Genomic DNA, 22,907 nt, shown 5'->3' on the forward strand with positions numbered 1-22,907 from the left:
AACATCATATATTCCAGTGGTAGGACACCTTAAAAAAAGTTCTGGACATCGATGTGGTGGTGAAGGTTAGGGGAGCATGGAAACATCAGTCATAACTGGTCCAAACACAATGGGAAACAAGGAAGAAGAGGGTGACATCCTCATGCAGAGCAGCCCTGTCACCAGCAGTGCACCAGAATCACCCACCTTTTTGACCTCACAATGGCACAGAAAGACTCATAGTCAGATGGAGACACCATGGCATACAATTTGAAAGTGACTTGCATCAGTGACCCCAGAAAAGAAAAAGATCCAGGCATCTATTACAGGCATCTTTAGGCAGTAAAGACATATCATTGACTATGCCATTCAAAGAGAAGGGGATGCAATTGGGAAAGCAATGATCATTGATGCAGACAAGAGGGACCTGGTCAAACCCCTGACACAGATGCTGCTCCCTTTTATGGTTGTCATGCGGGAAGTTAGTAAGGAGGACAGTATGATGGGCTAAGCTGTTTCATTGTTGCTGCTACAGGACCAGCTAAAAAAGGTAACTGAAAGGTTTGAACTAGGAGGTGTGATCAAAAGCCCATAAGCGTGTGCAATGTTTGAGAGATTATGCTCTTGCTTAACTTGTAATGCAAGGATGTAAAATTATGTTATCTTGTCCAAAAAGTAAATCTGTGCCATCCTATTTGATCCATGTCTACAAAACAAAATCTTCCCACTATCATTCCTTTTTCTGAAGGGGTGATTTTAAAATACAAGAGGTGGATTGTTAAGCAAGCCAGAGACCTGGAAGAAGAATGACTGGAACTTAAAGTCCTACTCCACAGTTCCGGGGTGCCACCTTCAACTTCCAGTCTTGGCTCACAGCAGCCATAAACAGCAAAAGGAACACCAGCAATAACAGTAGCAGAAGAATAAGACCCAACCTCTCCATTGGCTTGGTTTCGAGTGGCAGGTCTTAAGTCCAGTGCAGAGGTGAAGGCAAAAGAGGTCAGGCAGGTGGCAGCACCAATGACCATTAAGAGGATGTTCCAGGAGTATCTGGATGACCCAAAAGAGGTATATGTGGATCAAAGCCCATTGGTACATTGGTATAGGAAGATGCACCAATGGCCATAGCTCAGCAGTCTGGCAATAAAGTATCTGTCTTGTCCTGTAGTCAAAGTGTCTGCTGAGCATGTGTTTAGTGAAGCTGGCACAGTTGTTACAGTGAGATGGACTAGTCTCTTACCTCAAAACGTGGAGAGATTAACCATGATCAAAATGGACTAGCATTTCATAGCATCTGATTACATCATTAATGAAATACCACAGGCGAAGGAGGAGGCTGATTGGTCAGACTCAAGTCAAGGCCACATAAATGGCCAGATTGGAGTTGGACCAGTGTGCAGTGAAGAAGCCTCCACAACAATACCTTCATGACATTGGGGAAAATATCTGCCTCTCCTGCATGCCTATCCTTTTTCTGCATCACTTAGCAGGGCTGTCCCAGAAGATCATTTTATTACAAGAGCACAAATACCAAATTCCAGTGTGTTGACTGCAGCAAAGATATAATTGTGCACCTTACCTACCTGTGCTTGTGTTGGAAGAGGTAGGTATAACTAAGTACAACTATTGCAACAATGAATGAGTGATTGTAACTAATGAATTATGATTCACGTGGTGGCAGACTGTGAGGGAGGGTATTCAATTAATAATAAACTTGATTTTGGTGAATTGCAATGTTTTGTGCCTGATGAGTGATCATTTTTCCTGAAGGTGATTGGACTTCAGAACCCTACTAAGCGACAATTTACCTGTACAGTCTAATCCTTTTTTTTGGGTTCTTCAGAGACCAGATGAGTCACTTTAATTAGCAAACACAAATCTACACAACATATGGCAATTCAGTTTCTCTACTTGTTCTTAGGCCGCAGTGCACTACACGTCTATCTTGTTCTTATCAGGACTATGAAGGAGTAACATGGCGTCAGGAGGAGAATGGAAGGACTCAGGGAGGGATAATGTCATCAACAACAGCTAGAAGAAAGAACTTATCAACTTCGCATGGAAACCATGACCCTGAGGCCTATTACTCAGCTATGTGCAATGGAGAGAGGTGTGTTGATTTGCGAAATGCTGATGATTGTGTGTATTTCACTGCTGTCAAAACGGAAGCTCTGACTCCTTTTGTTTTTTGCTCTGCCGCTGAGTCTTCTTGCACATTCCTCGTGAAGCTTATCTTCCTTCTGTCCTTCTCCTTCACTTTTTAATACTGTTTCTGTTTAATAATCTACAAGCTTGCTCCTTTCCTGACCAAATGAAAGGTGAAAGATGAGCTCAGCTATCTTGCTTAACTACCAGACCGGTCTTGAGACAAGCACCCAAGAGTAGCAGACATTCTGAGGAGAATGCAGGGGCACAGCCCAATTACGCAATAGAATATCCTTTTTCTTTTATCGATCACATTTTTTAGAACTAGATGGGTTCAATTCACTCTGCAATTTCAAACCTAGATGAAAGAACAATTGGATATCTAATACCTTGGGTCTCTGGGGCAGAAGTACTGTTTGGAACACATTGAATTGAACTGTGTCATACTCATTACTCCATTCATTTTCTTTCAGATTTGATTAGTGATGATATTGTGCTGCTCATCATCCTGATGAATTCTGTTGGTGTGTTTTTCTTTCCCACACCTTTCCCCAAATTCCAGTTCCCATTCAGTCATCAAACCCCTAACCTTCTTCCCCTTGGCTGTATGATTTATTGAGGTCTGAATAAAGTTACTTTACACCAAAAAGATCCCACACTTGGCCGGGCAGATGTGGTTAAATGTGACACCAACTCAAGGACAGGATCTTCTATTACCTGAGCAATAGCCCACACCAGTCGTACTTACCTAAGCATGCATAAATAAGATCACACATAATTCCTTAATGTAAACACATCATCATTCAGGCATTTGCTATGTGTCAATAAACCACTTAATCTTGTCGACTACAGACTAGTACAGACTTTGAGAACATTTTTCATGACATGAGGATTTCATAACTTTGTTTTTCAAATTCTCACCATTGCTCAGGATAATTTGCTATTGCTAGTTATTAAATGAGGTATTCTTCGATGTGTCATAGTGGTAGTAGTCTGTTCTCAGTCTTTCTAAAGCTATAATATAGATAGATGTTTATGTATAACCTTCTAACTCTCTGTTTTTCATTCAGCCTAGTTTCATGTAATGCTTTTGATTAATCCTACAGTTGGAGATCATATTACCTAGTTAGAATGATGCCTTCCTTGTTAACGCACTACCTGTACCATAAGGAAGGCACCTTGGGAAACCCTTCAGTCAGGTTTTGGAACTTGGATGATTGCCAGCCATCACTTCATGTTTTCAGGTAAGAGAACTATGGGGTGAAGTGAACTACTTTCCTTAGTACATACCTATCTTACAGTTGAGATAAGTGCTTGCTTGTATATCTATGTTGCTGTAGGCAATATAGGGGACAACAGCATACCGTCCTACCTGACATACACTTAGAAAATATAGATTGAAAAGATAGGCTGTTTGAAAAAGCATCAGTGCAAAGTTTAAAGTATAATACAAATACTCTTCATACATAAAGTGGATTGTAAAAATGTCCCTTTTTACTAACATATAAAAATATAAATAATAAATTGTAAAACCCGCCTGCTCCACACTCAAAAGGTCCACCCCTCCTACATCTTTACCTATCCCCAACCAAAGTCCAAAATAAATGTTCATGTCCAATGTCCTAAAAAGCCATTCATAAACTCCCACCCTCTCCACCAACAACAAATCCTTCCATCGAAAAAAAGAAAATAAATAAAAAAAGGTCTAAAAGAGGGGATTTTCAATTAGGGTATCAAGATGTTGGATGCGGCCCTTGTGGCATGCCAGCTGTCTGATCACTTGTGCCAGATCGCTCAGCAATGGGTGGTGGTGAAGGCAGTCTGAAAGGGGGGTGCCATGGGGGTGGGCAGCTCCAGGATGGCGATGGCACTGGTGTGGCCTGGAGGCACAACCAGTTGTCTGTTGTTTCTGGGCCCAGGTCTTGGAGTACGGTCATGTACCAGGCCCATCTCATCCACCAGCCACTGATAATGTTACCTGGTGGCCTCCAGCCTCTGCCACCGGAACCGGGCTGCGATCTTCTGCTGGGACAGTGGTGGAGGTGGACAGGCAGGAGTAGCTTTCAAGAAAGAAAAGACATAGTCTGTGCAAAAACATAGTGGCACAGTATAAGTACATTGCTGCTGGTACCCTAGGGCCATTACAATTTTTGATGTGATGATTATTAAAGTCAGTCACAGATGGAGACCTGATTACAACACATGCCTAAAAAAACAGCGACTGCCTGAGAGGTGTCAGCATAATGTTTAAAAAACTGTGTTTTTTTCTGGTAAAGGATTTTCTAAAAAATTAAACCATAAAAACACTTTGTGTAGAAAAAATAAAAAAGAACTCTGTTTAAATTTGAGTCAAACATCGTGCACTATGGAGTACAAGTATTGTATTCTTGGTGTGCTAATTGGCTAGAGGCGTGCTGGGTAGCACATTGGGTATACTGCAAATGTACTACTGTTAACAGTCTGCAGCTGGGGCAACTGCAATGGACAAAACATTTTCTATGATTCCAATTGCCCTGCTCTTCCCCCAATGCCTTTGAATTCTACTCTGATTACAGGAGGCAGATGATGATTATTTGTCACACACGTCATGTTTAACATACAAATAATAGATATCCTGTCTGGTTTAAGTACACAGTGGGAAAAACAATGCACTGCAGTATAGGGAAAGGACCAAGATATATACATATTTTATGGCACGTACGTCACAGAGTATCCCATCTGCAAAAGGCAAAACCACAGACACTTAAGGGGTCATTCAGACCCCGGCCGGCGGCGGTAGCCGGCGGCCTGGCTGGGACCGCCAGAAGACCGTCCCGCGGTCAAAAGACCGCGGCGGTCATTCTGGGTTTCCCACTGGGCTGGCGGGCGACCGCCAAAAGGCCGCCCGCCAGCCCAGTGGGAAACACCCTTCCACGAGGAAGCCGGCTCCGAATGGAGCCGGCGGAGTGGAAGGTGTGCGACGGGTGCAGTAGCACCCGTCGTGAATTTCAGTGTCTGCTAAGCAGACACTGAAATTCAAAGTGGGGCCCTCTTACGGGGGCCCCTGCAGTGCCCATGCCATTGGCATGGGCACTGCAGGGGCCCCCAGGGGCCCCACGACACCCCTCACCGCCATCCTGTTCCTGGCGGTCGAAACCACCAGGGGCCTGTACATGGGGGGATGTCTCCATCTCCTATTCATCTGCAGCGGTTGCAATCAAGGGGGCAAAACAATGAGCATCTTGTCAGTATTCAACATTTCCAAAATGTACAGTGCATTGCATGTTGTGACTGAGACAGTATGTTGTTGTATAGGCCCAAATGGTGCCTATGTGTGCTGGTTGGCAGTTAGGTGCCATGGCCTGCCCCGACCTGAAATGGCGTCTGCCTGTCCTGTGTGGATGGAGAAGTGGAAATGAGGTAATGCCGCTGACGCTGTGCCACAAGGGGGTGAGTACAGTTTCACATTACACTACTTGTGCGTGGTAGAGTGGTCTTCGTGTGGGGGATGTGCACCTGTTGGTGTCCCTAGGCCAGGCTGGACATTGCAGAGTAGGTTCCATGTTGGGCTGGGGCTGATGAACACCACCTCCAACCAAGCTAGTAGGCATCCACTGCTGGGCAGGTCTCTGTGGGTCTCAGGTATGCTGCAATTGGCATTAGGTATTCCTGTCCATGGCCTGGTGACTAGCATTGTGACTGGTAGTGCATTAGTGCGTAGGGAGGTTCCCTGTGTGTGAGTGTGTTGTGTACACCAATGGTGGTATTGATGTCATTGACCAAGTGTATCCTCTGTCTCTCCCCCCCTTTTTGTTTTGTCACCCTGTCCTTCTGTGCATTAGCATAATCTGGCGGTGGAGCAGAGGCACCGGCGACGGAGGGAGCTGCATTCCACAGGGCCCATGAGGCCATATCCACCGACCGTGCGGGCACCAGACGGACAGAGGGCGAGGGGCGCACTACGGCAAAGACAGGAGGGGACAGTTCTGACAGTGATACCTCCTCGGATGGAGGCTCCCTAGTGGTGGCGGACACCTCTGTGCCCACCCCAACTGCAGGTACAGCCGCCACCCCCCATACCACCACCGCCCTCCCAACAGCCCCTCAGCGAGTTTCTTGTGCCCGATCACCCAGGATGGTGGGAATCTCATTCGCCCCAGGCACCTCAGGCCCTGCCCCAGTTAGTCCTGCTGCCCTGAGTGATAAGGCTATTGACCTTCAGCGATCCATCTCTCTTGGGCTGTCAAACATAGTGAATGCCATCCAGGGGCAGGTAGGCCATTTGCAACAAACAAATCAATTCCTTGAGGGCATTCACTCTGGTATGGTGTCCCAACAGAGATCAATCCAGGCTCTGGCCTCCTCCCTGATGGCAGCAATTGTTCCTGTCTCTAGCCTCCCCCTCCAACTTCCTCTGCCCAGTCCCATTTCCCTGAACCCCAACCTATCCCAAGCACACATTCAGACCAGCATGCACCCAAGACAACACACAGGAGTGGCTCAGGCAAACACAAGAAGCACTAATCATCCCACAGGGACTCACACACCCATCCATATGCAGACACACCAACATCCACTTCCTCCACTGTGTCCCCCTCCTCCTCATCATTCACCTCCCTCCCAGTATCATTTCCACTTACACCTGCATGCACTACATCCTCATCCACTGCCTCCATCACCATCACAACTATCACTACACACCCCTCACTGGCAGTCACCACCCCCACATCCATGAACACGTCCCCTGTGTCCTCTTCTACTGTGTCTGTGCCCCCTTTTCCCAAAGTACACAAGCACTCAGACACCCAACAGCCATCCACCTCACAACAGCATCCAGCCCATGCACTTGCACCCAAACACAGCAGACACCTCCAATAACCACTCCCTCTTCCTCCACTCCCAAACCTTCACCCTCCTCCCACCCCAATATCCCTAAGAAGCTATTCCTCGCTGCCGTTGACCTCTTCCCTATCCCTTCCCCTCGTCCTTCATCTCGGGCCAGGGTGGTCAGAACCCAGGCTAGCACCTCAGTCACTCAGTCCACAGCCACAGTAGTGTCGGCAGCTACTTCAGGTGTGAGAGGCTCTAAGGAACCACCCATCAGCACTGGCAGCGTGCCTGCACCAGCTGCCATGGGGAAAGGCAAGGATTTATCACTAGCTGGCAAGGGCAAGGAGGCACCACCAGCTGGCAAGGGCAAGGAGGCACCACCAGATGGCAAGGGCAAGGAGGCACCACCAGATGGCAAGGTAAAGGAGGCACCACCAGTGTACAAAGGCAAGGGCAAAGGGCCTGCATCTGCAGACAGGAAGGACAGTAGGCCTGGTGCTGGGACTGATTCCGAGCCCCCACTACCAACCATGGTGGTTCAGCCGTCCGAGAATGCAGGGAAAGGGCTGGAGCCTTCCCCCACCACTGGCATCCCGACACCAGCACCGCCACCAGCACTGCTGCCCGCAGCAGCAGCTCCAGTGGGCAGCTGTCCGAGGCTGCAGGGGAAGGGCTGGAGCCTCCCCCCACCACTGGCATCACTGCCTCCAGCACCACCACCTGCACCACCACCAGCAACACTGACAGCAGCTGCATTGGGCAGCCGTCCGAGGCTGAAGGGGAAGGGCTGGAGCCTCCCCACCACTGACATCACAGCCAGCAGCACCGCCACCTGCACCGCTGCCAGCAGCAGCAGCCCCAGTAGGCAGCCGTCCAAAGCTGCAGGGAATGGACTGGAGCCTTCCCCCACCACTGCCAGCACTGCCACCAGCACAGCTGGCAGCAGCAGCAGCCGGACTGGGCAGATGTTCGAGGCTGGAGGGAAAGGGCTGGAGCCTCCCTCCACCATTGCCAGCACCACTGTCAGCACCACCACTAGCACCGCTGGCAGAAGCAGCAGCCCCAGTGGACAGCCGTCCGAGGCTTCAGGGGCTGGAGCCTCCCCCCATCACTGCCAGCCCCAACACCAGCACCGCCACTGCCACCACTGAGCAGCCGTTGCCACCAGCGGGCAATATGTAGTCCTGACTCCATGGACTGTATTGCATCCTGACCCCTGCAAATCGTGTGGGTGTGACACCCAGGTGAGAGTGTGACCTTGCACTGCCCAAGATCTGAATTACAGGGCACAAAGCCCCCTCCAGAAACAGTGGAACAAGGCATTCACTCACCCCATCCTTGCCAGGATAAAGCACACTGGCCACAAATCCCCCTCCAGAGCCAGTGGAAGAAGGTATCCACTCACCCCCTCCTTGCCATGATGAAACACACTGGGCACAAAGTCTCCTCCAGAACCACTGGAAGGCATCCACTCACCCCGTCCTTCCCAGGATTAAGCACACTGGGCACAAAGCCCCCTACAGAACCAGTGGAGAAGCCATCCACTTGAGAGACTGTGGCCTTGCACTCCCCAGGACCAAACAGTGGGCAAACCACCCACTTGAGTGACTGTGGCTTTACACTCCCAGGACCATGCAGTGGGCAAACCACCCAGCTGAGAGTCTGTGGCTTTGCACTCCCCAGGACCAAGCAGTGGGCAACCACCCACTTGAGAGACTGTGGCCTTGCACTCCCCAGGACCAAGCAGAGGCAAACCATCCACTTGAGAGACTGGCTTTGCACTCCCCAGGACCAAGCAGTGGAAAACCACCCACTTGAGAGACTGTGGCTTTGCACTCCCCAGGACATTGCACAGGGCTTGTTGCCCCCTTCCAGGACCAGTGGTGTTGTACCATCTTCCGGCTGAGGTGCCCCCCGTTCCCAGTCCCCCTGAGGTGCCTCTGTATTTTCAAACTGATGCCCCTGCAGTGTTCTCTCCGTGTTGATGCAGGAGTTAAGTGGGACCTTGGCCTATGTGATGTGGCCCTGTGGCCCACGGACATTGTAGACTTGGCAGTGTCCCTCCATTTGAATATAGGTATATACTGTTTTGATTTTTGAGGACATATTTCTAGTATTTTATCTTATTACACTCACTTTAATTACTTCCTTTTGTCTTTGCTTTATTCCTGAGGGGTGCGGGGTGAATATGTAATGTAATTGCATCTGGTTTTGTGTATGGTGTTGGGGGTGGGGGTGTTGCGTGTTGCGTGTGCGTGTCACTCTCTTTTTCTGCCCCACTCCCTTGTGTGCTAGACGGCAGTACTCACCGTGGTCATCTTTGCCGGCATTGGTATTCATGGTGTAGGAGGAGGTAGACCAGCATGGGGAACGCATACTGTTCACGCTCCATGGTGGTGTGGGTGTTCCCTGAGTGTCCAGAGGTGAGTCCTTTCCGTTCTGTGTTCTGTTTCTGCCGTGCTTTTGATGTCGTTGGTACCGCCCCAGAAAATGTGGCAGATAGGCCTGTTGTAATACGGTGGGCTGTACATTGTCTTCCATCTGGCTGTTGGCGGTTACTGCTGCGGTGCTTGTTGCTACCGCAGTGGCGATCAGTGTGTTAAAGTGGCTATCTATGGGAGCGATATTCGCCATGGTCATAATTCCATTTCTTTTACCTCCGGCTTGTTGCCCGTGTTACCGCCGCTTTATCACCGACCGCCAGAGTTGCAATGAGGGCCTTCATCTCTGCAGTAAGACCCCTTGTGTGGCAAAAATTGATGCACAGCCTGCCAGAAATGAAGCACAGCCTGCATAACAGTGAAGAATTTACTGCACGCTGAACTGGAATGACGCAGCCCGACTTTGCCACGTGAAGATTGATGCAGCGCCAGGGAAGCAACCGGAAATTCGACGCACGGCCTACTGGATCAATGCACAGCCGAGCTGGAACGACGCACCCCGACTTCTTGAAAGGAATCGACGCAGTGCCTGCTGTGCAGTGAAAATTTCTATGCAATGCCCACCGGATCGACGCACCCCCTGTGACTTCGTCCTGGCAGCGCCGGAATTCAACGCATCGTCCACGGGGTTTTTGAAAACCCTGCATCCCAAAGCGGATCCAAGATCGAGCACAGGAAATTGACGCTAAGCCTTCCCTGTGTGAAAAATAAACAATGCACACCTCCCTGTTTTCCACACATCTCCCCGCTGGGGTTCCTGGCTGAGATTTTGTACGCAAATTAGGTACTTTGTGCTTGCAAGAGACATATATTACTTTTAAGAGACTAAAGACACTTAATATAATTTTTACAGTGATATTTCAACATATACTTATTGCATTTTAATTGTTTTGACCTGCATTTATTCAGCTAAATATTATATATTTTTCTAAACACTGGGTGGTGTATTTCTGTGCTGCTGTACTGTGTTATTGCATGATTATTGCACAAATACTTTACACATTGCCTTCTAAGTTAAGCCTGACAGCTCAGTGCCAAGCTACCAAAGGGTGGGCACAGGATCATTTGAATTGTGTGTGACTTACCCGGACTAGAGTGAGGGTCCTTGCTTGGACAGGGGGATAACCTGACTGCCATCCAAAGACCCCATCTCTAAAACATCATAACTAGCATAATGATTCCAAGCAAACGTCTACAGCAACAAGCAGAACTAAGTAGCACTGCGCACCTGCCTCACTCAAATTGCATGATATAATATTGCTAACATTACGTGATGTTAATTTACCTCTGAGTGTGAGCAGCATGCTAGTTGAAAAAAATTGGCATTATAGGACAGGCCTCAAGAAAATTGGTAATAATTAATTGCCAATACTCACCAAGCCCTGGTGCATCAGCTGCTGTTTGGTGTGCTGAACCCCTATGGAACCAACAGCGCATCTTTTCCCACAGTTGCTGATACTCCCACAGGCCGTACCCCCTGCTAGGTCTGCCACCTGCTGCCAGCGTGGAGAGGAGGTGGCACTGCGCAAAAAAAACTATTGCAACCACCTCCTCCTCACTAAAGATGGCGCAAGGCTGCACCCCTTTGCGGTGCCAGCATCCACAGGTTGGGCGGTTTCCCCCACCTCTTGAACTGTCCCCCACGTTCTTCCAAGGTGCTGAGAGTGAGGTTAAAAAAAGAGACTGGGGTCAAATAAAGAATAGAGAGGAGAAAACATAGGCAACTTTAAAGGAAAGCTAAAAAAGGGACAAAAAAGTCACAGAAAATTAAAGAAAGAGGCAAAACTGTAAAATACCCAAACACAAATACACACACTAAGGAAATAAATGTAAAACAGGGGAGGATTAGTTAGATATAGACTGGATGGTTAAGGTACGGTTTGGATTAAAGTAGGCCCAGCACCAGGTACAGAATAGAAAAAACAATATGTCCACACATGCTGGTAACCACATGGTTCTGCTCACGGTTGCAAAGCAGAGCTCGCAACTTGCACCAATCAGCAGCAATGGACAACAAACACAACTCCTCCTGCTTCCACAGAGTTAGGCAGAGTTCACAGAATTTCTTCTTTACTCCATGGAGTTCAACTCTGTGAACTCCACTGAGGCCTAATAAAGACCTGAATGACAGGCTACAAGCCAGTACTTATCATTGGTAAAAAAGTAAGAGACCATTATATTAAGCAGGAGCATGTTTGGTGAAATATATGGGTTTCTAATTTGTGTTTTCTATGATGGTTACCCCCACCTTTGGCCTGCTTGTGAGTGTGTGTCAGTGTGTTTTTAATGTCTCACTGGGATCCTGCTAGCCAGGACCCCAGTGCTCATAGTTTGTGGCCTAATATGTATGCATGTGTAGGGCCTAACTGTGTCACTGAGGCTCTGCTAATCAGAACCTCAGTGCTTATGCTCTCTCTGTTTTTAAGTTTGTCACTGTAGGCCAGTGACTTCATTTACCAATTTCAATTGGCATACTGGACCCCCTTTATAAGTCTCTAGTATATGGTACCTAGGTACCCAGGGCATTGGGGTTCCAGGAGATCCAAATGGACAGCAGCATTTCCTTTGCCACCCATAGGGAGCTCAGACAAACCCTTACACAGGACTGCCATTGCAGCCTGTGTGAAACAGTGCACACACTCTTTCACAGCCATTTTCACTGCACTTAAGTAACTTATAAGTCACCTACATGTCTAACCTTCACTTGTTGAAGGTTAGGTGCAAAGTTACTAACTGTGAGGACACCCTTGCACTAGCAAAGTTGCCCCCACATAGTTCAAGGCCATTTCCCTGGACTTTGTGAGTGCAGGGGCGCCATTACATGTGTGCACTACATATAGGTCAATACCAATATGTAGCTTCATAATGGTAACTCCGAATATGGCCATGTAACATGTCTAAGATCATGGAATTGTCCTCCCATTCCAAATCTGGCATTGGGGAGCCAATTCCATGCATCCTGGGGGCTCCACCATGGACCCCAGTACAGCCAAACCAGCTCTCTGAGGCTTGCACTGCAGCTACAGCTGCTGCCACCTCACAGACAGGGTTCTGCTCTCCTGAGGGCAGCCCAGTCCCAGGAAGGCAGAACAAAGCATTTCCTCTGAGAGCAGGGTGTTACGCCCCCTCCCTTTGGAAATAGGTGTTACAGGCTGGGAGGGGTAGCCTCCCCCAGCCTCTGGAAATGCTTTGAAGGGCACAGATAGTGCCCTCCTTGCATAAACCAGTCTACACCAGTTCAGGGTCCCCTTCTCCCCTGCTCTGGTGGGAAACTGGACAAAGGAAAGGGGAGTGGCCACTCCCCTGTCCATCACCACCCCAGGGGAGGTGCCCAGAGCTCCTCCAGTGTGTCCCAGACTTCAGCCATCTTGCTTTGCAAGGTGTGGGGGCACTCTGGAGGGCTCTCAGTGGCTAGTGCCAGCAGGTGACCTCAGGTCCATTCCTGATAAGGTAGCCAATCCCCCTCTCAGGGCTATTTAGGGTCTCTCCTCTGGGTCCTCTTCAGATTCTGCTTGCAATTTTCATTCAGGAATCCTCTGCAACTTCAGACTCTTCTGACCTCGGATCAACCGCAGCCTGCTCCTAGAGACGCTGTAACTGCAACAAAGTGTCTAGAAAATACATTTTTCTTCAGCAACCTCAGCTCCAAGTCAGCAACTGCAACAGTTTCCATGGTGTGCATGCTCTGGGGACTCCCTGTCTTCATCCTGCACCAAAAGGACTGAAGAAATCTCCCGTGGAGTCACAGAGTCATTCCCCTGCTCCAAGCAAGCACCTTCCAAGATGACGACCAGTACCCTGGGACTCCTCTCACAGTGACGAGCATGGTCCTAAGGACACAGAGGGTTGACATAGATTGTCCTAAGGTCCTGCTGACACAATGTGGAGGAGGTAAGACCTTGCCTTCCATGAGAGTGATGGTACACCTGTGTACTGCGTCTTTTTCACCTCCTGAGACCTCTGTGAACTCTTTGAAAAATTCCTTCATGCACAGCCTGGCCCAGGTCCCCTTCACTCCACCCTGTGATGCACAACTCGCTGAGTTGTTCTCCGGCGGTGTGGTACCTTCTTTTTTTGTGCTGCATCAACCACATTTTGCAACTCCTTTGAACCCAGATCCTGCACCTCCTGTGGGTGCTGGCTGGTATCCTGAGTGCTCTCTAAAGTGCTGAGAGCCCTCTCTTCCTTCTCACACAGAGTTACGGCCCTCAGGTCCGTCCTGGATCCTTCGAGTGCCATTTTGATGCAAAACACACTTTTGGTGTAGTCAAGGCTTGTTGGTGACTTCCAACACGAAATCTCATCTGCAATGATCTTCATGCCGGAACCCGCTGGCATCTTCCTAGGGTGCAATTCTGCAGTCTTTATCTGTGGACTCTTCTTTTGCACCCTCTTTTGGGTTGGCAGGGGCACCTGTCCTTCCTGGAACATCTTTCATCTTCTGGACTTGGTCACCTTCCTTTGCAGGTCCTCAGGTCCAATAATCCAGCAGTTGTTCTTTGCAGATTTGGCTGGCTGCTGCAAAATCCCAAAAAACAAGGTGTAGTGTGTCCTAAGGAAACTTGTAGTAATTTACTCCTGCTTTTCTGGGCTCTGGGATGGGGTAATTTACTTACCTTTATTGTATTCTTACTCTCCCAGTGATTCTGCACACACTACACTTGTCTAGGGGGGAATTCGTGATTCACCTTCCACTTTGTTAGTATGTAGTTTGTGTTGGCCCTAGACCAATTTTCTCCCATTCCATTCTATAGCATTTCCTATTGATTGCATTGTTCTATGACTATTTATTTGTCTAATTTTGGAGTCTAGTGTATATATTGTGTATAATACATTCCTCCAGAAGGAGTATTGTCTCTAAGATATTTTTGGTACTGTGTCACCCAAATAAATACATTTATTTTTGATTACACTGAGTATTGTCTCTACTTGTATATAAATACTGTGTAACTATAAGTGGTATTGCAGGAGCATTCCATGTCTCCAAGTTCAGCCTAAGCTGCTCTGCTACAGCTACCTCTATCAGCCTAAGCTGCTACAACACTACTACATTTCACTAATAAGGGATAACTCGACCTGGTATAAGGTGTAAGTACCCAAGGTACCCACTACAAACCAAGCCAGCCTCCTACACACATCAGTGCATTTCGTAAATGTTTTGAGTATTCCTGAGGGATAGAGCTAATTTGGGCAAGCACTCAGTGGTTGTGCACCTATCAGCATGCTCCGATTGTGATTGATGGTGCAAATCCTGGTGTATGCTAAATGCCACAACTCATAAAATACACTAAAGATTACTGAATACAGGTGCATATCTGATCATGCACAAGCATCACTGAGGAGTAGGGCAAATTTTGATGAGAAGTAATAAATAATGAGACATGGTAAAAGTCTGATGACGCTATCAACACTTTTATGTAATGCCCAACTCTGAGATTTGCACATTGTGCAAGTTGAAATGTGAGCACATATTCACGAATAAAGAGTGATAATGTAAATCAAGCATTATCAGATTTAATATACTCTAATGATTAATGAAAAGTAGGCACATTAGAACTGGAACATGGACTATGGAGTTCTGAGTAAAGGTGCAAATCAAAACATGCACTCACAATTACTGATGAATTGAGAAAATCTAAACTGGCACAATGGTGCTCAATTCTACATTTTGCATAATGATATCATATGGTAACAATGATAATAGTTGAGGTTTCTGTACATAAGATGTGGGGCTCTCATTATTTGTAACTTGTTATTGTACCAAATATATTGGTAAATATTCAATATAAATGTTAGAGTTATTGTAAATTATTTTAGGTGACCAACATAATCAAATACTAACTATGTGATATAATGTTGGCACTCTTAACACACGAGTAATGCAGTCATTTCACTGGCATAATGGTGGTAATTCTTTGCTATCTTGACATATTAACAAAGTTAATATTACTGTTGTCTGGGACCAATTCCTGTAGACGTGATTCAACCTCTTTGCATCACAAACTTTCTATTCGTCCATCTTTCAACTTACTGTGAGAAAGTGCCTTTTTTTGTTTGGTCACCCTCATTTTTTGCTTACTGATATTACTGGTGTTTGAACTCTACAAACTGGGGCACTCCAGTCCATGCCCTAGTACATGTGCTTCTACCACTAAAATATGGTACAACTACTATCTCCTGCTGATGTTTCTAACTGTACAGTAAGGCCATAGTTTATTCTGCAGGAAAATACACCAGTGGCATGGAATTCTAAATGTCACCTGTGGCGACTGCAGCTCTTACTGTACCATCCATTAAAGTGACAAAGAAAACATGGCTATAGATCCACCTATGTAGTCAGATTCCTGTAGATGTTAACCCTGCAGTCAAACCAGTCAAAATAACCTTTTTTGACATGAAAGAGCCATACAACCCTGCAGTCAAACCAGTCAAAATAACCTTTTTAACATGAAAGAGCCACACTTTTAAATGTTAAATAAGTCATCTCTAACTAGGACTTGGAGCCTACAAGGCAGGTTGCTCATCATTTAAAAGTGGTGCATGAAAGAGTTTAATGTTGACAATGTTAAATACTAGCCCCATGAAACTATTTTCACTATTAGGGATTTATCTGTCCCATGAGAAACTCTAAATTTCAGTTAAAATAAAGTCTGATAACTTTTGGATTGGGATAAGCTACGGGGGCGATAAAAACACTACTTTCAATATTTGTTACAATCCAATTTATTGATGAAGTTGGATTGCAATAAATATTTAGAAAACATGACTTTAACAAATATTTTATCTTAATGAGGTATGAAAATTGCTCCAAAAGCAAAAAAAAGAGGCTTGGGTTTTTTAACAGGAAGGCCTGGGGTGAAGAATGGGACTCCTCTCTGTGTAGAAAGGACAGCTATGGAGGGTCCAGCAACTTTGTTATCTTAAAATGATCAAGAGTAAGGAGTTAAGCATAGAGGATCACTGAGAAAGGAAAATCTTTTGTTCCTTTGGCAATTTGTCACCTGCTTGGCACCATGCTAGTAAGAGGGAAAGCTGATCCTAAAACCAGTTCAGTGTAGCCAAATAGGAGAGGACTGCTCATTTCCTTGAACACCCATTGCTGGGACACAAACTGTCTTCAGTGGCAAAACAATTCTGTCATGTTAGATATGCCTCAGAATAGGACACTGTGGAATAGTCTTCAGTAAAGTAAACAATATGTGCAGCAAAAGTGTGAAGGATTGCTTTTGGGAATTTGTTTCTCATTGGTCATGGAGTATCCAGGAGCAGCTGTCACCACTCATTGGCAAGTGAATCATACAAAGGAGGTACATCACAACAGCGCATCAGAAAATTTTCTAGACTTTCAGAAGAGGACTGACCCTGCTTTTTGAGACCTGTACAGAGACCTGGAAAGCTAGTTGTGCTTCCAAGCATAAAACATGACTAAAACATGGACTCCAATGGTTAGTTGGGTGACACATTGTGTGGCTACATGTACACAACATCTCACCATAAGCTTTTTTCCTGAAATGTCCAGGTGATGAGTAAGAACTGGAGCTGGACTGGACTGTACTGGGTGCCTCTGCTGGACTGACTAGTTGCAGCCTAAAAACTGCCCCTGGGTTTCTAAGAGCCCTAGAAGGAACTGGTTGTTCTAGAAACACTGAAAATGTGGGACATTTCCTTACTTCCTAGACCTCCGAAGCAACTGCGTAACCTTGCAACAAAGCTGTTCATAAAGGAATTCTTGAGAATTCTAAACTTCATATAATAGAGCTAGGTCCTGCTTTAGAACTTGTCAGACGGAACACTCTGTCACAAACATGAAGGATATCCTGCCCCCGTTTTACAACCCACATAGTATATAACCAGATCATAATACGACAGATGGGATAGCCGTCACATTTGTGATGGAATAACCCCATCCACCAACTTCTAAATCAAGCCCTTAGTCTAAAGGTAGAAATCCTGACCTGGCAAAGACATGAAAAGTATCTGCCTGATGTGAAGAATTTAACAGCAGCAAAATTGGATTTCCCCCTCCACTCTTTTAGTCCTAAAACCACTAGGCTACGTTACATCCTGTACAATAGCTGCTCGGGTTCAAAAGGACTTTGATCTATACAGTCTACAGCCTTTCCCACAGGAGAGATTACATTTTGATTTCAAATGCTAAGGGCCTGATTTAGGAAAGAAATACCACCCACATTGATGGCAGGAGAGGTAAAAGGTGATTCTGGCAGAACTGCAGCCAACGTTTCTGCTGTGCAGATTTAGAAGTGTCTTACCACCAATGAAGAAGTGGTGGGCTGACCTCCATGTCTGAGTTGGCGGATTGAAGGGAGGAAAGGAGTGAGAACTGATCTTTTTTCCACTTCCTCTGTCTTTGACTGGCCATGACTGGACAACACCAGCCATTGCTGCTGCCAATGATGCATGAAGAAACACACCTTGTGCATTGACAGAATCGAAGATAGGGGTGCCTCATTGCCAGGGTATGTTGGGAGGGCAATGCATGGGACGTCAGGGCCACTGAAGATATGTACTTGTCACAGAGATTTTTTTAAATCACTCTGACATGCATATGTCAGAGACATGAGTGGGTCAGACATGGATAGGGACACAGAGGCACACAACACATATCGCGCACATACGCAACTATCATTATGGTTCCAGTATTCATTAGCGAATGAATGCTACCACTACAAAGACAGTACATTCCCACATGTAAACTGTGTCATTTGTGCACATTTCCAAAAGACCTGTACCTGTCATGTTGTTCTGAGAGTTTTTTGTGTGAATCAGTACATGTATGTGTGTATACAATATGATTGGCTGGTTGACGTGGGGGAGCGACTGTGGGTGATGTGACTGTGTCTGTATGTGTTTCACTTGCATATGAGACTGTTGTTGTTGTGCATGTTGTGCTGCCATAAGTAACATTCAGATGAGTGTTGTGTAACGGTCATTGTTATGTGTGTAGTTGTGCATGTGTGTGCTTGTGTGTTGTGTAGCTGAGTGTGTAGGTGTGTTGTTTGTTGTGTTTTTGTGGTATGTGAGTGCAGTGTCAATGGTGTGTTTATGTTGTGGCATGGATGTATGTCAATATGTGTTTTCGGTATGCAGTGGGTGTGTTGTGTCAGAATCGCAATGAGTAATTGTGTGAATGTGTTGTGTTGTGTAGTGGGTAGTGCAGGGTTAAACCTACGGCTAAGGACAGTGTATGTGCATAACTTACCTCTCGTCCATAGCTCCTGCCAGTGTGTGAAGTCCATTGAGTCCCGCTGCCGTTTCCCTTCTTCAGCAAACCTCCATCATTCAGTCAGTCTCCAGAACAGCTGACTCAGCTTGGCTGTGCGACTGCTAAAATCTAAATCAGGCCCTAAGTCATAAGGGTACCTCCAGGTTCAGGATGAAGTTGATTGATGTGTCCAACCCGAGCTTCATCGGGGTCACCCTGAGACATTATCTTTTCTTGGCAAATTTGGGGCTCATTATGAGTTTGGCAGGCGGCACCGCCAACCGCCGATCTCATACTCGCTACTTCACCACCAGTGCAGTGAAGCCCCCTCCGGCCCTATTATGAATTTCCCGCGTAAGTGTGTTTCTGCCCACCGGCCCAGCGGGAAACAGAGCCTTTCAATTGACGCTGGCTTCTATTGGAGCCGGGGCCAATTTGGTGGTGCGGCGGATACAGCAGCACCTGTCGCACATTTCAATGCCCGTAATTTGAGCAGTGAAATACAGGACGGGGCTGTGCAAGGGGGCTCCTGCCCTGCCCATGTCAAGTTCATGGGCAGTGCAGGGTCCCCCAGAGGAGCACTGAGTCATCCATTCCGCCAGCCTTTCCCTGGTGGTGTAAACCACCCAGAAAAAGCCAGGCGGAATGGGACTCATAATCCACAGGGCAGCACTGCTTACATCGCTGCCATGTCGGATTTGAAATACCAACACCGCCAGGCTTCCTGGTGGCGGCAGCCTGGCGCGTTTCCACTGTGTCATCTCTGCCACGGTCACCATAAGGCGTGATCACTCACTCAAAACTAGTTCTGGATTTCTGTTAAAAATCTCTCCTACCATTTAATTGGATTTCAGTTAAACATTAAAAATAGTCTTTCTACCACGTTTGTAGGAGGTTTTTGTCAAAAATTAAAGATGAAAGTTCATATTTATATTGACATTTTCTAGAATTCAGTTATATCCCTAGTACAACTTAAACAGGTGTTCACTTTGAACTCAGATCTGTGGTTATTGTAGGTATGGAGGTTGAATGCATTCACATATGGTTCAAGATAATGGTAGTGATAGGGAGGCCATTTTGTGTTTGGCTGGGGAACTGAGTGATGAAGGCATTGGTGCTTTTATACCTTTATACAAGGTTTTGTATTTTGCACTCTTTAAGTGGGGAATATGCCCTATTTCGAATGAGGTAGATCACATTATCTTAAACCGTATGTGAATGCATTCCACATCCCTATCTAAAATTGCAACTTATCCTCTAACCTGATCTATATCACCACCCTTCCCCTTGAGCACACTGAACACAAACCCGCCAGTTACGACCTTAATTGTATGCTGTACAACTTCTGCTCTGCAGGCATAACCTGTCTTGAGATCTCAGACACTATCACCAAACACATCAACATTGTGATCCTCAACAAAACTTGGTTGAATGCTACCACAAACAGCATTCTTCCACTCCTACTACTCCCTTTACTGCTTTCTGAGAAGTGATTAGGAAGGCAAACAAGGTGGAGGCATAGTGGTAATATACTGAAACTCTCTGAGCTGCAGACTACTCCCCAACACCTGCTTCCACCCTTCAAGTGTTTATCACTAGAATTCATCTCATAGGTTTTCTCTAACCTCAGGTTGAATGTGATCTACCATCCCCTTGTTCAAAGAAACACCTTATTTGACGAATGCATTGAATTCTTCACAGCACAATTAATCAGCTCTGACAACATTATGGCCCTCATTATGACGATGTGTGGTAGTCTCACCACCACGGGCCGGAAGTGAAGACCGCCACATTATGAGTGTGGCAAACTGCCCCATCCCCACTTATACTGCCAGGGCGGTTTGACAACTGGGCCGGAGATCAGCATCCCAACCCGGCAGTCCACTGAAGACCGCCAGCAGTATCAAGAGTTGGCTTTCTGCCAGGGTTTCTGCGGTGGTAGCACCGCCACAAAAACCCTAGCAGAAAGGCTACTGGTGACAGGAAACTTCTTTCCTGTCACCGGCAAACGACTCCCCCAATCCCCCCTGCAATGTCAACACCCCCTTCCATCCCAGCACCCCAATCCCCCGTCCCACCCAGAACAGCACCTCCCTGCCCCCCTCCTCCATACCAGCACACTCTCCTTGCATACACACACACACACACCCACCCACATGTACCCTGCATATACTCATTCACCAACACTTACATACATGCATTCCCTCACACACATACATACACACATTCAAACATGCATTCACACACCCATACACACACACATACATACTTATATTCACACATGCAGACAACACACACACACAAAAGCACACACAATAGCCCCCACTCTCCTATCCCCCTCCCCTGTCGGACATTTGACTTACCTTGCCTGGCGAGGAGGTCGTCCGGCAGGGAATGGAAACAGGCGCTTCCACTGCCAGCAGCGCCCCGTCATCAGGACTCTGCCAGGCCGTATTACAGATCGTAATATGACTGGCGGAGTCCTTTTGGTGGGGCTGGGGTGGTGGTGGAACCGCCCTTGCGTCTCCAACTGCCAGCATGACGACTGGAGGATTTCTGCCCAAATTGTGGTAGAATCCTTCAGTACTTGTAATATGGTGGTTGGAAGACTGCCAGCACTTCTGGAACCCATGGCTTCAGCAGTCTTGAGAAAAGACTGCCAAAGTCAGAATGAGAGCCTTTGTTTCTTGAGGACTTCAACATCCATTGGGTTTACAAAGGAAATAAACCACTGAACTACATTACAACTTATAGAATATGACCTCCATCAGCACTGCCAGAAATCAATACACTGCAAAGGTGCGATTATTGACCTGATCATCTCCAGATCACATCTCCTTCTGACAAGTGACCCCATTCTGTTCCCATACTGTTTTTCTCAAACAATAAAACTCTTGGTCAACCGAAGAAATAAAAAATCAGTTTCAGAGATACCAGTGACAATGATACTGAGGTTATGGCCAACCTAGCCCTACCAAACCTCACCTCAATAGTCCCTCAACTTGACATTAACAAGGACAGAGACAATTTCAACTCTTGCATGGACTCCCTGATCATGGAATAGAATTTTCACCCATTATGAACAAATACAGTAGACTCAAACACTCTTGCCATAGTATTCCAAAAGCCCTCTATGAAGAAAGTAAAAACATCAGAAAGGTGGACACAGACTGGCAGCGAGCATCCTCACTATTAAATCTAACAAAGCTTCATACTGGAAGACAAAAATACAAAGGCTACATCTCTTTGGCAAAAGCATCATACATCAGAATCCTCCTTGGTAGAGCCAAGAATAAACAAAAACAACATTTGAGGTCATTAATCAAGCCAACAGTACTCCCTCTAACACATATTTAAGGCATCATAGATATTTTGCAACAACTGTTGTAGGAGGCTGTTCTGGGTTGTAGTGGGTACCTTGGGTACTTTCAATTTATACCAGGTCCAGTTCTTGTAGTAGTATTCTAGCAGCTTAGGCTGATTGAGGTAGCTACAGCAGAGCAGCTTAGGTGAACTAGGAAACATGCAAAGCTCCTGTAATACCACTTATAGTTACACAGTACTTATACACAAGGAAAAACAATACTCAGTGTTACCAAAAATAAAGGTAGTTTATTTGGGTGACACAAGGCCAAAAATATCTTTGAGGCAATACTTCCTATGGAGGTAAGTATTATACACAATATATACCCTAGACACCAAAATAAGGTAAGTAATTAGACATAGGTTAGTGCAAACAATAGGAACTGCTATAGAATGCAATGGGAGAAAACAGGCTTAGGAGCAACACAAACCATAGACTAAGAAAGTGGAAAGCAAATCACAAATTTCCCCCTAGACAAGTGTAGTGTGTAGCGAAACGCTGGGAGAGTAAGAATACAACAAAGGTAAGTAAAATATCCTACCCCAGAGCCCAGAAAAGCAGGAGTAAAGTACTGTAAGTTTCCTTAGGACACACTACAAGTCGTGATTTGAGCTTTTGCAAGAACCAAGCAATACTGCTAACAACAAATGGTGGATTTCTGGACCTGAAGACCTGAAAAGGAAGGAGACCAAGTCCAGAAGTCGAAAGAATTTCCAGGAAGGACAGGAGCCCCTGCCAACCCAGAAGAGGGTGCAAAAGAAGAGTCCCCGTTTGGACGAAGACTGCAGAAGTGCACCCAAGGAAGATGTCAGCGGGTTGCTGCATGATGCGCTGGATGTCACATGAAGAGAAGTTGGATGCAGGCGAGTTTTGGCACTGGATTCCTCCAACAATCCTTGGTTCCGTCAAAGTTGCATTTTGCTCAAGTTGACGCTATCTTGAGCCT

This window comes from Pleurodeles waltl, chromosome 8, assembly GCF_031143425.1.
Source record: "Pleurodeles waltl isolate 20211129_DDA chromosome 8, aPleWal1.hap1.20221129, whole genome shotgun sequence".
In the NCBI taxonomy this organism is placed as follows: Eukaryota; Metazoa; Chordata; class Amphibia; order Caudata; family Salamandridae; genus Pleurodeles; species Pleurodeles waltl.